Raw genomic sequence first — 13,769 nt, 5'->3', positions numbered from 1 at the left:
TCAAGATAAAGAATCCCAATCCTCAGCGAGCAAGTAGGAACAGGGAAAGCCAAGAAGACAATGGATACAGGCCAAGGGACAGAGATCTCATCTTTAGCTCGTGATTGCACTCAGGGTAGACTATAAGTAAGATTCATTAGGTCATTTTTTACCTGCGTCTGCCAAGAACTGGAATGAAATGTTTAATGTTTCATGGGCTAAGAAAAGGGCAGAATTTGTCTTTGGATTTGCCATGGGAGGGAAAAGAGGAACGAGATCATGGCGGGGCCATGATGGAAAGATATGAAACAATGAAAATAAACAACAGGCTGCGAGGACGAGGCTCTGAAAAGCAAAGGAGAGACTGTGAGGGAAGGAAAAGTGAGGGAGAGTGGAAGGAAAGTGAGCGAGTGGAGTGGAGTGGGGTGGGGAGGGAACATGGCTTGGTGTTTTGGGCTGTCTGATGGATGAGGGTGTAGCGGGGTTGGTGGGGGCGGTGTCTCCTGAATGATGATGGCCTAATATCATCATCCCCCTGTCAGGCCTAATAGGCTTTTCTTGGTAGAAATCACTCACACAGAGCCGCCATAATGCCCAGGCCTCTGACAGCGTCATCCATCCACTCAAGCCAAGCGAATGTCTCCAAACTAATAAGGAAATATATGGTTCAAGGAGATCTGAAAAATTAAACACGTAGCTTATGAACAATTTGTTTCACAAGGATGTTTATTACATTTATCGAATCGTACAGGGGGCTGATGGGTATTTTTTTTATTTCTTTATTTTTTTTATTTTGCTGTGGCTTCCTGTTTGAGACTTTGGCTTGGAACATGAAATGCTGAGATGGCAGGTCTATAAAGTATAAGGGAAAAAAAAAATGCCATCACCTACACCTCTTTTAACTCATGGCTAGCCTCGTCCTTCAAGACTGCCAGGCCTTATTTTTGTCCAAGACAAGAATGGCTCCTTCATCTTTGTAAAGCTATATATATATATATATATATATATATATATATAAATATATATATATGTTTTTGTTTTTTTGCTGTGGAATTGGGAATATGTACAAGCAATGAGGGTTTTTTTTTATTACCTGGAATAAAAATACCTTTTGAATGTTTATTCACCGCTCTAATAGCCCATTGTTCACATCTTCTAAAATGATCTAATTTTAGCCGTGGAGCTTTGGAGGAGTCACCCAGCCTTGTTTTCCTCGCAATGTTTCTATCCACAGTACACCTGTCATTTCGCTCTCTTATTCCAATGGCTGATCACAGGCCTCTCTAAACATGGTTACTCTCCTCTTTTCCCTCTTATCTCTGCCCACATCCCGCCGCTCTCGCTGTCTCCAATCGCTGCTTTAATCGTGTGACAATTTCTCAACAACAACCCCACCCCCATCAACAGAAACCTGCCACGATCGATAACAGCAAAAACTTTTTCATTGTCTGCTCTTAAAAGCTCGTGCCCCATCAGAACGATCAGCATTCATTATCAATTGTGGAGCGTAAAAACAAGACACACTCGCACTTTAGGCAATCGTTGCTTTGGCCTCTCTGGAGGCTACACATACATTACTGACACGTTCTGAGCACATTTACATCAATAGTTCTCTGCTTTTTTCCTATGCATATAATCTAGTTTCTTGAGTACTTTTTTCTTTCTCTGTCAGTCAATATTTAAAGAACAGGCCGTTATATACATTCGCACATATAATCATACAATGCAAGACATGTTGGCATCCAAAGTAAAGATAATTAAACTCAGCTTATGAACAATAAACAATTGAAAAGTTAGAGCTTAGACCAGATACTACGACCAGAGACGCAAACTGAACTTCTCCTGTTTTAGGTAGTTGAGGATTATTTATTCTCTCTGAAAGACTGAAAGAAAGATTTTTTAGACACTTATTTTTTTTTTTTCTAAATTAGAAATTTGCATATCTTAGGATAACTGTGTCTTTAAATAACTGGGACATTTTCAGGTGATAATTTCATAACTTTGAAAGTTTCTAAAATTTTGACAAAATTTGAACTAAATGAAGGCACACCGCACATCTGTAGATGGATTTTAAAGCACCAAATCAAACGCACCGAGTCCCTGTGCAATATCGTTGAAATTTAAAAGAAATTAGCCAAAACTTCAGAAAGAGAACTATAAGCCTCTACATGACTGGAAGAGCTGATTCATTTTCGTAATGGATGACATCATGAGGAAAAACCATGTTGTGGAAATGTTGGATTCTCAAAACCTCACCCAGAAATTTAGGAAGCTTAGGCTTCAGTGAAATGGATCAATATAAAAATCCACTCCAGAGTGGCTTAAAGACAACAACGTCAGTGCTTTATCGTGGCCATCATAAAGCTCTGATGTCTGTTTTCTTAAAAAAGTTGTGGGTGCAGAAAGGCGGCCAACAAACCTGAAAAATGGACCTGTGAGATACAGGCCCGCATTATTGCAGATCCTCCACTTTAATAAACAATTTTCCATCCTTTCGTTTTATGCCAAACTCACCAAGAGTTTCTGTTGCCAGCATCTTTTTCTAATCTGACCAAATGACACCAAATTGAGTTTCATAAACTTCACACATTCATGTTTGTGAAGGCAAATAAAAAAAACAAATTTTCCTACCATCACTCCCAATCAATCAGTTGGCATTTAAATAGTGTCTAATATGGATGTTATTAATAGCCCAGGCAAATAGAAGAGTAGTTAGAAGTTCCCTATTTGTGTATAAGTGTACATAAAACAAGAACTCTGTTTATTAATTAGATTACATTTTTAGGTAGATTAATTTTGAAAGTAAATATTCAGGCTAGAAATAAAGGTTTTAACACTTAATTGTGTGGAAAAGCAACTATTTCTTGACTGGATAATGTTTTCTCTCACTAAATACTTTTTTGTCAAAATAAAGGTGGATTTTTTTCTAAAAATGTCAGCACTACATTATTCCACTTCTCTAAATGAAGAATCTATCTCAAGAGCAAAAGCGACCAGCATAATGTCCAGCAGGCATTCATACGAGACTGAAATTATTCACTTTTTTAAAAATGTGATTGAAGTTTTTTGCCTTTTGCTGTTCTTACCCGCTCTTTATGTTGGTTAAGCTGTTGTCACTGCAGACATATGGCCGCGTTTAATGACCTGTCTCATTTTGTTTAACTGACATCACAGCTTGGACCAACGGCTGTGTATTCAGCTGCGACCATTTTTGTTTAGCGCGAACGCTGACGTGCACTCACCTGGAGCCCTGCTCTCATTGTGCTGGCAGCATACGGGCCCGTCCTTCCTGCGCCCCGACCCAGTTATAGTTTCAACCTGCAACATGCAGAGTGTGTGTTAATAAGAATGGGGCTTGGTAAGGTAGGCTGCGAGGCCATTGTGGTCTCCACGCTCCCTGGTTTTCTTTGTGCCACAGCAGCCCGGTGATACAGTAACAGCCAGAGGCAGAAAGGAGCTGTCTGTCGTCGGGGCGGCTGGTAACACTTGTTTGACCCTCCCTTCCAGGGGGGCTGGTGGAGAATAGAGGCAAGGCAGCTGGTAGACTTAACAGGAAATGCAGTGGTAACAGTGTCAACAGCTGTCCCCATGGCCACGCAAACCAAACGGCCGGCAACAGGCGATATGAAAGGCTACGTGTTTGGATAGCTGCGGGGATTCGGTTTGGACTGTATCTCTGTGTAATGATGCAATACCAAAAGAGCACCTTTGTGTGCTTTCTCATTAGAGCTTTATGCTCTAAGCTCAGTCATTTCGCAGGTGATGACAATGTGGATGCCGGTAAATGTTAAGCAAACAAAACAAAGGCAACAGCTGAAGGGGGAACAGAAAGGGAGCCCTTGAACTGTTGCTTTTATGCATGTAATCCATACTAAAGTCTCTTTATTTATTTATGCATTTAAGGATAAATTTGGTACAACAACAAAAAAAAAAAGAACAGATATAACAGATGATGCATAAAGTGAAGATAATAGTGCATAAGTTCCTATTTCCCGAAGGTGTTCCAGTGACCTCACCGTCGGGTCAAGATGACCCCCTAAAGAGTCAATAAATCACAGTGTCACCTTTTCTGCCTGATGCCTCTTGCTATCAGTAACTTTGAGTGTCCTCAGCATTCTTTCACTTCCTCTGCTCCTTGCTTGACCCCCCATTCAAACAAACCGCCTGTCAGCAGCACAACGACAGGCACGACAGCGCCGGCTCGAGGTGAGGAGTGACGTCTCCCAAAAAGCAGCACTCACCCCGTCCTCAACTTTCTGTCTCCAGGCCCGTGTCGGGAAAATACCAACTTGTGCTCCTGCTGCGCTTTCATTGCCTCTTTTTGTCATAATGGAGTCATGGTTTGTAATTATTGAGCATGTACTAAGGTATTTGAAGAAAGAATTTGTTTCAAATTCCATGTGAGACTTATCAAACAAGAGACACTGATCAGTTTTATTTGAAAAAAAAAGAGAAAAGAAATAAATCTTTATTTAAGACTTACTTACATCCAATTTTCCAGGAGCTTAAATTCACCCTTACCAGATCATTGCTGGACATACCCGTTCGAATCTTCTGGTATTATCTACCATTTGCTAACTTTAATACCTTTGCCGGGATTGGTCTGCGTTGGAGCTTAAGTCTGTGTCAGACTTGAGGATTTGGAGCTCCTTTTATGCACAATTCTCTACTTTAATATGAGGGACTCATTGGGGTCATCTTGGAATGAATGCAGCCATTAGTTTACATTCTTCGTCATCATTAGATGAATAAATATCAATGAGATTACCTCGTAAGCCTCAGGAAGAACAACCCCACGACCCAACCGCCGCTGAGCCCTCAGACGAGGAAAAAGTATTAAAGGCCTATTTCAGTTTGTAAGACCCCAGCAGGGAAACAGTTTCCATATTTTTTGCGCCTGGCTGAATTATCCGGGATCTCTTTCATGTTACAGTGAAGCCGGAGGTTCTTTCTTGTTGGGAGCAAAACATGACTGTGATAATGGTAAGGAGGAAGGCCAGCAGACAGCAGAATCTGCTTTCAGCGACCTTAAATACCTTATCTATACCTTTGAAGCCACAGTTGGGTGATTGGCAGGTCAATTTGTGATAGTATTGGCAGATGTAGTTGGTGCTCTTAATGCTCTTTGCTTCAGATAAGTCTGCTTAATATGAAAACTGTCACATTGTACATTTCCTCATGGAATCATCAGTCCGTTCACCTGTCAGAACAGACATGCTAAGATCCCATTCTGCTGTCGTCCCTTCTGTGATTTCACTTTATGGAGATTATTCTGCACTATGAAGCCGTTAGGATTATTCGTCCGGTTTGTTAAATCAAAGCGAGCCCCTGCCCCGCGAACGCAGCGTGCTCACAGAGATAGGGGAAGTTAGTGGGACACGGAGGACTCGGCGTGTGGATGTTTTCGCCGTGTCCGCTCTTTGTCCGATCTGCTGTCAAACCCGTCAAAGCCCTGTCCTCCCGCTCAGTCGGTACTTTCCTGTGCAAATTAACAGACTCAGTGGTGACTAGATTCCAATTTTAAAGCAAAGTGTGCAAATTAGCCATGTTTTTTTAATTAAGCCCAGTGCTGTGGGTAAAGGCAGTGGGGCCATTGTTGTAGATGGGGCAGGTGCAAATTTATTCTCTGGGGAAGCCCTCGCAATTTTGGTCCTCCAGCCGAGTCCCATCCTCAACCTAATCAGTCCCCAGCTTGAGAAATGTCCACATTTCATTGCTCTCTTGCTGGGAGATGCCGCTGCGAGTGGTCAGAAATTATTCATTATTTGAGAGCTTCATTTGTAACATTTCCATTAAAGGTCGCCTCCATGCAGATCAGTTCAACACATTGGAATTTGGGTAATTATATCTGCTGGACAAAATGCACTACCCAATTTTTCTGCGTCTCTTTATCCCAGTGGAGAGCCTAGGTGTGGCAGCGGGTCCTGTGCCGCGTCACTTTCCGTTAGGTTCCTCAGATACGCTGCTGCGGGAAACTGTCAAGGTCTCCCAGTGGACTGTTGCATGGTGGGAAAGCTGTCATGTTTTTTTTCCATAGAAGAACATTGAAAAAATATTTGCCCCCTTACTGATTCCTCCTTTTTCTCCTTCAGTGTCACTCTTAAACGTTTCAGATTATAAAAAAAAGTCGTCAGACAACAACAACAAAACAACAAAAGTAGTTTCTGCCACCTTGATAAACCATTAATTAATTGTTATTAATTGCATATTTCAAGTTCAATTCCACTAGAGCCCAGAACCAATTACTTCTACTCACTAAGCGTCAGATTTACATCCTGGCTTTGACTAGGCCATTCCAAAAACCCAAATTTTGTTTTGGCTGAAAATTCTCCTTAAAGATTTTCTGCTCAAAAGCAGAATTTCGTAGTTCCAACAAGAACAGCAACAAGTCATCCAGGTCCTCAAGTAACAAAGGAGCCCCAGATCATCACTCTAACATCATGTTTGATTGTTGAAATTGTGTTTTTCTGGAGTACTATGTTAGTTGAACTCCTCTAAAAGCCCTTAAAGAGCTCAGTGAGATACAATAATTTCGAAAGGCTTAGAAACCTATTTCAAAGACTTTGTGACTCTAGCAAATCCTTAGCACCACACAGCACAAAGCTGAGTACTGCTTTGTGCTGTACGCATTGATCTCAAAAACAAGGGAGATGTTTGTAGATTTCAGGAAAAAGAGGATTAAATCAAACTCTATTTCCTTCATGGGAGAAGTGGTTGAGAAACATAAATATCTCAGTGTTCATCTGGACAACAGACAGACTAGAGAAGCAACAGTGAAGTTGTCCACAGGAAAGGACAGAGTCAACTAAGACCCTTCAAGAATTGCAGCAAGATGCTGCAGATCTTGTATAAGCCTGTTGTTGAGATGGTCATCTCTTCTGAACCAGAACCATGGACTTAAAAACACTCAACAACCTGATAAACAAGGCCAGTTCTGTTCTGCAGACAACTGTGGAACCTCTGGGGATGACAGTGCAAATAAGGATTTTACATAAAATCAAGAAAAGTATGGAGAACAATGACCAACCTCTACATAAGACTGGCATAGGAAAACAGAAGGCCTTCAGTCAGAGGTTTCATCGGAGTTGCTGTAATACAGACTGGTACAGGAGATCCTTTCTTCCCAAGCAATCAAAGTGTGCACCTCTGAAAAACCTTAAATAATATGAATCACAACATTTAAATTATCTTTGGGATGAATAAAGTATTTTTGAATCTGAACTGAAAATGGAGAAAACACATTTGTCCCAGAAAACTGTGTTTAAAATGTAACGTTTTCTTTCCAAAGGTCTGGTCCAAATTTAGAATAAAAAGACTTTGAAAGTCAGACATCTTTAGCTCCTTTCACTGACAAAAAAACAACAACTTTCAACTACATTTAAACACTATTTACTGCTTCTGAATAAACTCCTTAATGTTCACTTTTCAATTGATTCTTCCAATATTTAGAGAGAAGTCCAAGTCATTGTGCGATTGGGTTTGACAGAATTAATTTCATTATCTCTTCCAAGTGTACCAAAGATTAAAAAGCTGTCATGAAAACAGCATGCTGTAGACACTGTTAATATCAAATTAATTGTCCAAAAGATTTGTAAGAGTTAAAATTGTTCGTTCCGCAGTTTGCAGGAAGTGAAATATATAAAAAAGAGGAAGATTTTCCTTTGGATAACAAGGACAAGCGAGGTCTCTCTTTGGATTCTACGTGTTCCTCTGTGGGGGCTTGGATCAGACGCAGAGTAGCCACAGATAATGAGCTGTCTTTAATCATGGGAGACAGGACTTTGAGTTTCTTTGCATCCCATTTGCAGGATTGAGAAAAAGGAGGGGGGAGTCTAATTACTGTACTGCAGAAAAATCTGAGAGCTTTCTGTCTTATTGGAAGTGATGCAGAGTCCTAACCAACCTTGACAGGAAGTGACAACAAAGGCTTTCTCTGTTCTGAGAACTGCAAAACAAAGAAAAGTAAAGGCCTGAAGAATTTTCTGATTGGGCGAATGCAGATTTATGAATATATTTCAGGTTCAGAGTGGAAACACAGCAGTCCTCTTTAAATCATTTTTTATATCACCACAAATGCTGATAAGATGCACTATACAGCTTACAGCTGACAGAGCGCACATGTACTCAATAAAAGTTTTCAGAACGCAGTTCTTGACAGCTTTGTGTGAACATTTCTAGTGCTTATCTGTGGTACGGTGTTCACGTTGACGGAAAAGAGATAAAACAGTGCACATCAAAATAGAAATCCCTCACAATGGGAAGTAAAATTGACGCTGACTCAAACTTCGCTCTGAATGAAATTGACAAGATCAAAGTCTTGTCAAGGAAAAAAATAATATCTCAAAGTCTAAAAAGCAGCGAATACATTTTTAGATTGATGACATAGAAACAAACACACACAGTACTCCTTCATTAACTGAGCGCTTGTTGCAGATGACACCTCAAAATTGCTCAAATAACAAAACATGACTTATGAAACCTGCAAGTTTTTTTTTAAACTGAACACTTTACAGAAATTTAAATAATCATCAGGTCTCAAATTCCACACGTTCATGTAACAAATAGCTTTAAAGCTGAGATGTGTGGAGTGTGACATGTAAAAATGACAGAAGGAAAAGGTTAGATACAAACTGCAAACATCCAATTTCAGGTTTTAGTAAATTCTGAATGAAATATTTTATCTGTATTTTGACTGTGCCATTTCAACACAAATATGAGTTGACTTAAACCCTTGATAAACAAACTGTGGTACAAAGTAATCTGGTAATTAAACTGCTTTTAATGGTCCTCAGCAGAAATTTTGGTAATTGCAAAAGTGACGTGAAGGACAGTGAATACTTTGTGGTTTCCGATGATGTGATTCATTTACCTCTGAAATCCAAAGTTGAACTAGTGAATTAAATTCCCAAAGCTGAGACTTTGGGAGACAGACGTATAATTGATGTACCATATTCTTTTCATTTTTCCATGGTGGATTGTTCCATGAAATGTTCTAAGATTAAGATATTATTTTTTAACCTAACCCTACTTTGAACTTCTCTCTAACATTTATCCTGGCCTGCCTGCTGCGTTCCTCGCTCTTCACTCGTTTGTTTACTGATGTTCTCCAAATAATCTCTGAGGCCTTCACGGAACGTCTGCAACTCTTCTGAGATTACGTCACACACAAGTAGTGGAGTTTCTTCCTCTTCCCCATTAGGATGTGCTTTGGGTTTGTTTATCATACAAAATCCTTATTAAACATGTTGAAGTTTGCGGTAGTGACCTGACATGAAAAAGGTGCAAGAAACTGAATTTTCTAACTCAACAATGAACTATGCATTCCATTAAACTTAAACAGCAGCCAAAGATAAGTCATCCACCCCCTTTACACTATTCTTGTCTGTATCAATAAACCACATTGAGGAAAAAAAAAAATGATTTGTCCAATAACCCTGTGTGATCATTTGCATCTAAAACGATATTCGACATTTGTTATTCCATCAATCAATACCATCTCTTCCATTCTCTGTGCGCATAATCTCGGAAGGCTGCATGCAAAAAGCTTAACAATAACACATATGTTATACAAGAACCCATATATCATCCCTGGACGCATTTACATCCTGTTAACAATTTCTCAGGGCAGATTAGAGGGTGCTGAGGCTGCAGCCCAGATCCCATGAGACGAGGGCTTTGGGAGCTGATAAGGCCAGCCCATAGGAAGGCAGGATTAATACATTTGACCAAGACACATGGAGGCTCTCTGATTATTCCAGCAGAAAAACGGCCCTGTTCCGTCGGCCCCCGCGTGATTAAATGCTGCCCGAGTGTGGACAGGAAGGCATAGGGATAGGGAGATAACCGATTTTATTTATGCAAGCCGGTTAGCCTGGCGGATCACATCTGAGGATTGTTCACGCTACAGGGGTGAGGGATCCCACCAGGGGAGCTCAGTCCTGATCACACACAGGCCTGCCTCGGCTGTCACTTCTCCACTGTGCCTTCCTCCCTCTGAAGACGCCAGATCAAGCAGACTGAAAATGTTTTATGTCAAGGATTTCTACATAAAAATCCATACCCCAACAGATAAAAATTTTTATTTGCATTTTGTTGTTTTATTCTCATTAAACAACTAAAAAGGCCTTTAGTGTAATGTTTTGCCATTTAGTGTCTCGGTTTACTTTCCAGTCCAGAACATAAAGAAGTGGTGTCAAAATGTATTCATTTTCCCCCACATATTGTCACATTACAAACAAAAACATCTCTGTACTTTATCAAGAGGCCAAGACAAGTTAGGAGATGATTGCACAGTGGAAGTTAAATTATTTATGTATATATATTTTTTTAGGTTTTTTCCCAAATAAAACTCTTGAAAGCCCCACCTGAGTATCAGCCACGTTTCACTGAGGTCACAGCTGCTGATTTTTTTAGTGCGTTACATCCTGAGGCTGAAATCTTTGGGCTTTCTTCTCTGTAAAACAGTTCAAGTTTAGTCAGATCGGATTGAAAGCATCTGGGTGCGTCCACTTTTATGAGTAGGATAATTTTGATTAAACTGATGTCTGGATTTCAACTGGGCCACTCCAACACATGAATATATTTTGAACCAATTGAGAGTTTAATGATAAATTCTTTTCTTGCCTCTCCTCCATAAAGACTAGATTTGAGGACTGAACGAAGGACCCGAGCTGTGGATCTCTCCAGCTCCTCCAGAGTTAACACAACTGATGATTCTCTGATTGATCATCTTCTTGCCCAGCATGTCAGCTTAATTATACACAGGCAGGTTTGCAGTCAGACAATACTCTATTTCAGATAAATAACTAAACAGTGCTTTCATTTAAAGCTTTAATTATTGTTTTGCAGCCTAACCTGACTTTAAACTTCTCCAGAACTTTCTCCCTGCTCTGGTTGCTGTGTTCATTTGTCTTCATGATGCTGTTTGTTCACCAATGTTCTCCCATAAACCTGCGAGGTGTTCACAGAACAGATGGACCCCATTTACTAACTCAGTGACTTCTGAAGGCGTCGCAGTGGATTCGATTTAGCAGTATCAGGGGAAAAAGTACAGATGTGCACCACACTTTCCAGATTTTTATAAATTTACTCCCCGGGTCCCCCCCTCTCCACTTTAGAAGTATTGCACACATTGTGTTGGTCTGTCACACAAAATCCCAATAAAATACTTGAAGGTTTTTGATTGTAACATGACAAAATCTGAAAAACGTCAAAGGTTTTATTTACATTCTAATTCTGATTTAATATTTGTCACATGCAGCTAAGACGTTTTGAACATCTCACTTAAGCCATGGCTTGAAAGATGTTTTCAATAAACAACTACTTATTCTTAGTTAAACCTAAGCATACATAGAAATTGCTGCATAAGAGTCCTATATGGATCATAAGTATGTGGATATAAATAAAAACTACATCCTCTTCAGTACTCTAGTTTCCACTGAATAAAACATAATTCAAGCCTCTTCCGTTGCATGTTTGGCACAGACTTCTGCAAGTCCTGCATCCTAATATAGATTAAAATAGAATCTGTGCATTCAACGCTTCTTCTTCTTCTTCTTCTTCTTTCTTTTTTTCAGCCAGGATTACCTAATTAAGTTCTTCAAAAACATGTACTCATTATAGATTGAATTCCTTTTGATAGTTAGAGGGTGCTTAATCAATTAATTGTGTTAATGAGCCATTAATGGTAGTGCGAGAGGAATTCTAATGAGCTCCCTTAATTAAATATTATCTCACTGTTTAATCAATGCGTTTAATTATTCACATGATTTTTTTTTTTTTTTTTGTGGAATCAATTTGGTCCCGGGGTCGAGGGAGCAAAATGCTGATTGTGAGCTCCCTGGCTGATTCATCATAGAATTGGTCATTCAGTGCAAAATCCTCCTTTAATCACATAGAGAATTAGCTGTTTGGCTCAGATCCATGTGTTTTTATGTGAGCGAGTAATTCTGATCATTTCGATATCAATTCTAATTGACCCCGAGTCACAGTTTACATCTGTCTGAGGGACATGTTTTAATTAAGGATATGAAGAGTTGCAATTACATCGCCGTGGTCTCAGAGGGCCTTTGCCATTAACGGAGATAAATTGTAGGATTCCACATTTTTTTGTTCCATTATCAGACAATCCACCTGTTATTTCGTTATTATTCGGGGAGCGGCATTGAGCCGCAGTCAGTCTGCCGTTTGCTTTTTTCCATGATCTCACATAAGGGAAAACTTTGAAGGTTACTAATAGGGAGCTAATGTTTGCAGCCAGATTTGCCTTCGTGTTCACAGTGTTACGTTTTCTTTTTGGAGGTAACACTGCTGTCAAGCAAAGCGTGTATTTTTGGTCAATTTAATCACCGGGTTTCTTTGTATCTTGAGTTCCTGAACCTCTGCTCTTCCTCTCCTCCCTCCTTCCTCTAGCTTCTCCACAGCAAACTGGAAGACCTCAGTCATCATCCTCATTTTAGCTCAAATTTGGTGGGATCAAAGGTGGCCAGCTGGGCGGGGGCGGGGAGCAGATGGTTGCGTGCTCAGGGGGACTATGCAAAGGCCCTTCAGGTTTTAACACCTCCTCTCCCCCGGGTGCCTGGGTGGGGGGGATCCGGCTCGGGGAACCTACCTGAGCTCAGTGGCATGACCAGCAGGCTTCCAATGCACCACCCCCTGCGCCGCTCACATATGGCGCCAGCCATGGGGTCCTTGAGCTGGGGTTCTGACCTGAGGAAAATAAACTGAGGAAGGGCAGCGGAAGGTAAGCCTCACTCATTAGGATGAGTGCACGAGAATGAATCTATTCATTAGCTAACCCAGCCTAAACATATTCGAGAAAAGACCTTGGTGTGTAGTTTGCTAAAAGTTCAACATGATTCTAAAACAAATCATACATTTGTTATATATTTCTGCAACTTCAGAAATATATAAGATGTTTTAATTTGTTCAGGTGACAGATTTGCATATAGGAACCCACTGTTGTAGGGTCTACAACGACTGGGCCCGTTACAAAAGAGGTGCCCGGCAGATTAATCCCTTGCCAAATCAACTCCGCATCAGCAGTCTTACAGTTTAATGAAAAGAGCCTGCTGAGAATGCAGAGCGGTACTTGTGGCCTGGGATTATGACTCTCAGACTTGCTGGCCTTGAGAACACAAATGTAGCGTCTTGAATTGAATTTGCAGAAGAAATAAGTTCTGTGAAAGGAGGTGGGTGGATTCATGTACTGACCAGTGTTTTTTTTTTTTTTTCCCCCTTTTGAGGATGACTATTTTTCCATAAATCCATCTTAAGCAGTCACATTCTCCTCGTGGTTAATAGGATCATGATGGGAATAATCTTCACAAATCTGACAGAAAAAACTCATGTCCCGGCCTTCAACTTCTCCCTGTTCGGTAAATGAACAATTTCAAGAGTCTTTCCTGTGGGACAAAGGGGGGAAAGGCCCACACTGGCTACGAGTCAAAAAAGCAAGAGGAAAAACATTTTCATTTTCTCAGGAGACAGTTTGGCCTTATTACTGAAACCATACCAGATGCAAGTGGAGGTGATTAGTAGCCTACAGTACAACCGTTTAAATTTAGAAGAAAAGACTCTGCAACAAATTTTACAGACGCCACCGAAACTAGTTTTATTGGGCGGTGTTTTGCAAAGCATCGATCTTCTACAGTAGTTGCCCGGCAAACACTGAAAATAAAGCCAACATAATTGTTAGGGGTAACCAAAGCTTAACTGGAACCTAAGCAAGCATTTGTTTTGTTTTCAGCTTGGAGAGAGCTGAAACACTGATTAAATTGAACAACTTTCAA

This window comes from Poecilia mexicana, unplaced genomic scaffold (genome assembly GCF_051168715.1).
Source record: "Poecilia mexicana isolate PSO_F unplaced genomic scaffold, ASM5116871v1 scaffold_22, whole genome shotgun sequence".
In the NCBI taxonomy this organism is placed as follows: domain Eukaryota; kingdom Metazoa; phylum Chordata; class Actinopteri; order Cyprinodontiformes; family Poeciliidae; genus Poecilia; species Poecilia mexicana.
The sequence above is the reverse complement of the archived record's forward strand: the minus strand, read 5'-3'. Positions refer to the sequence as shown.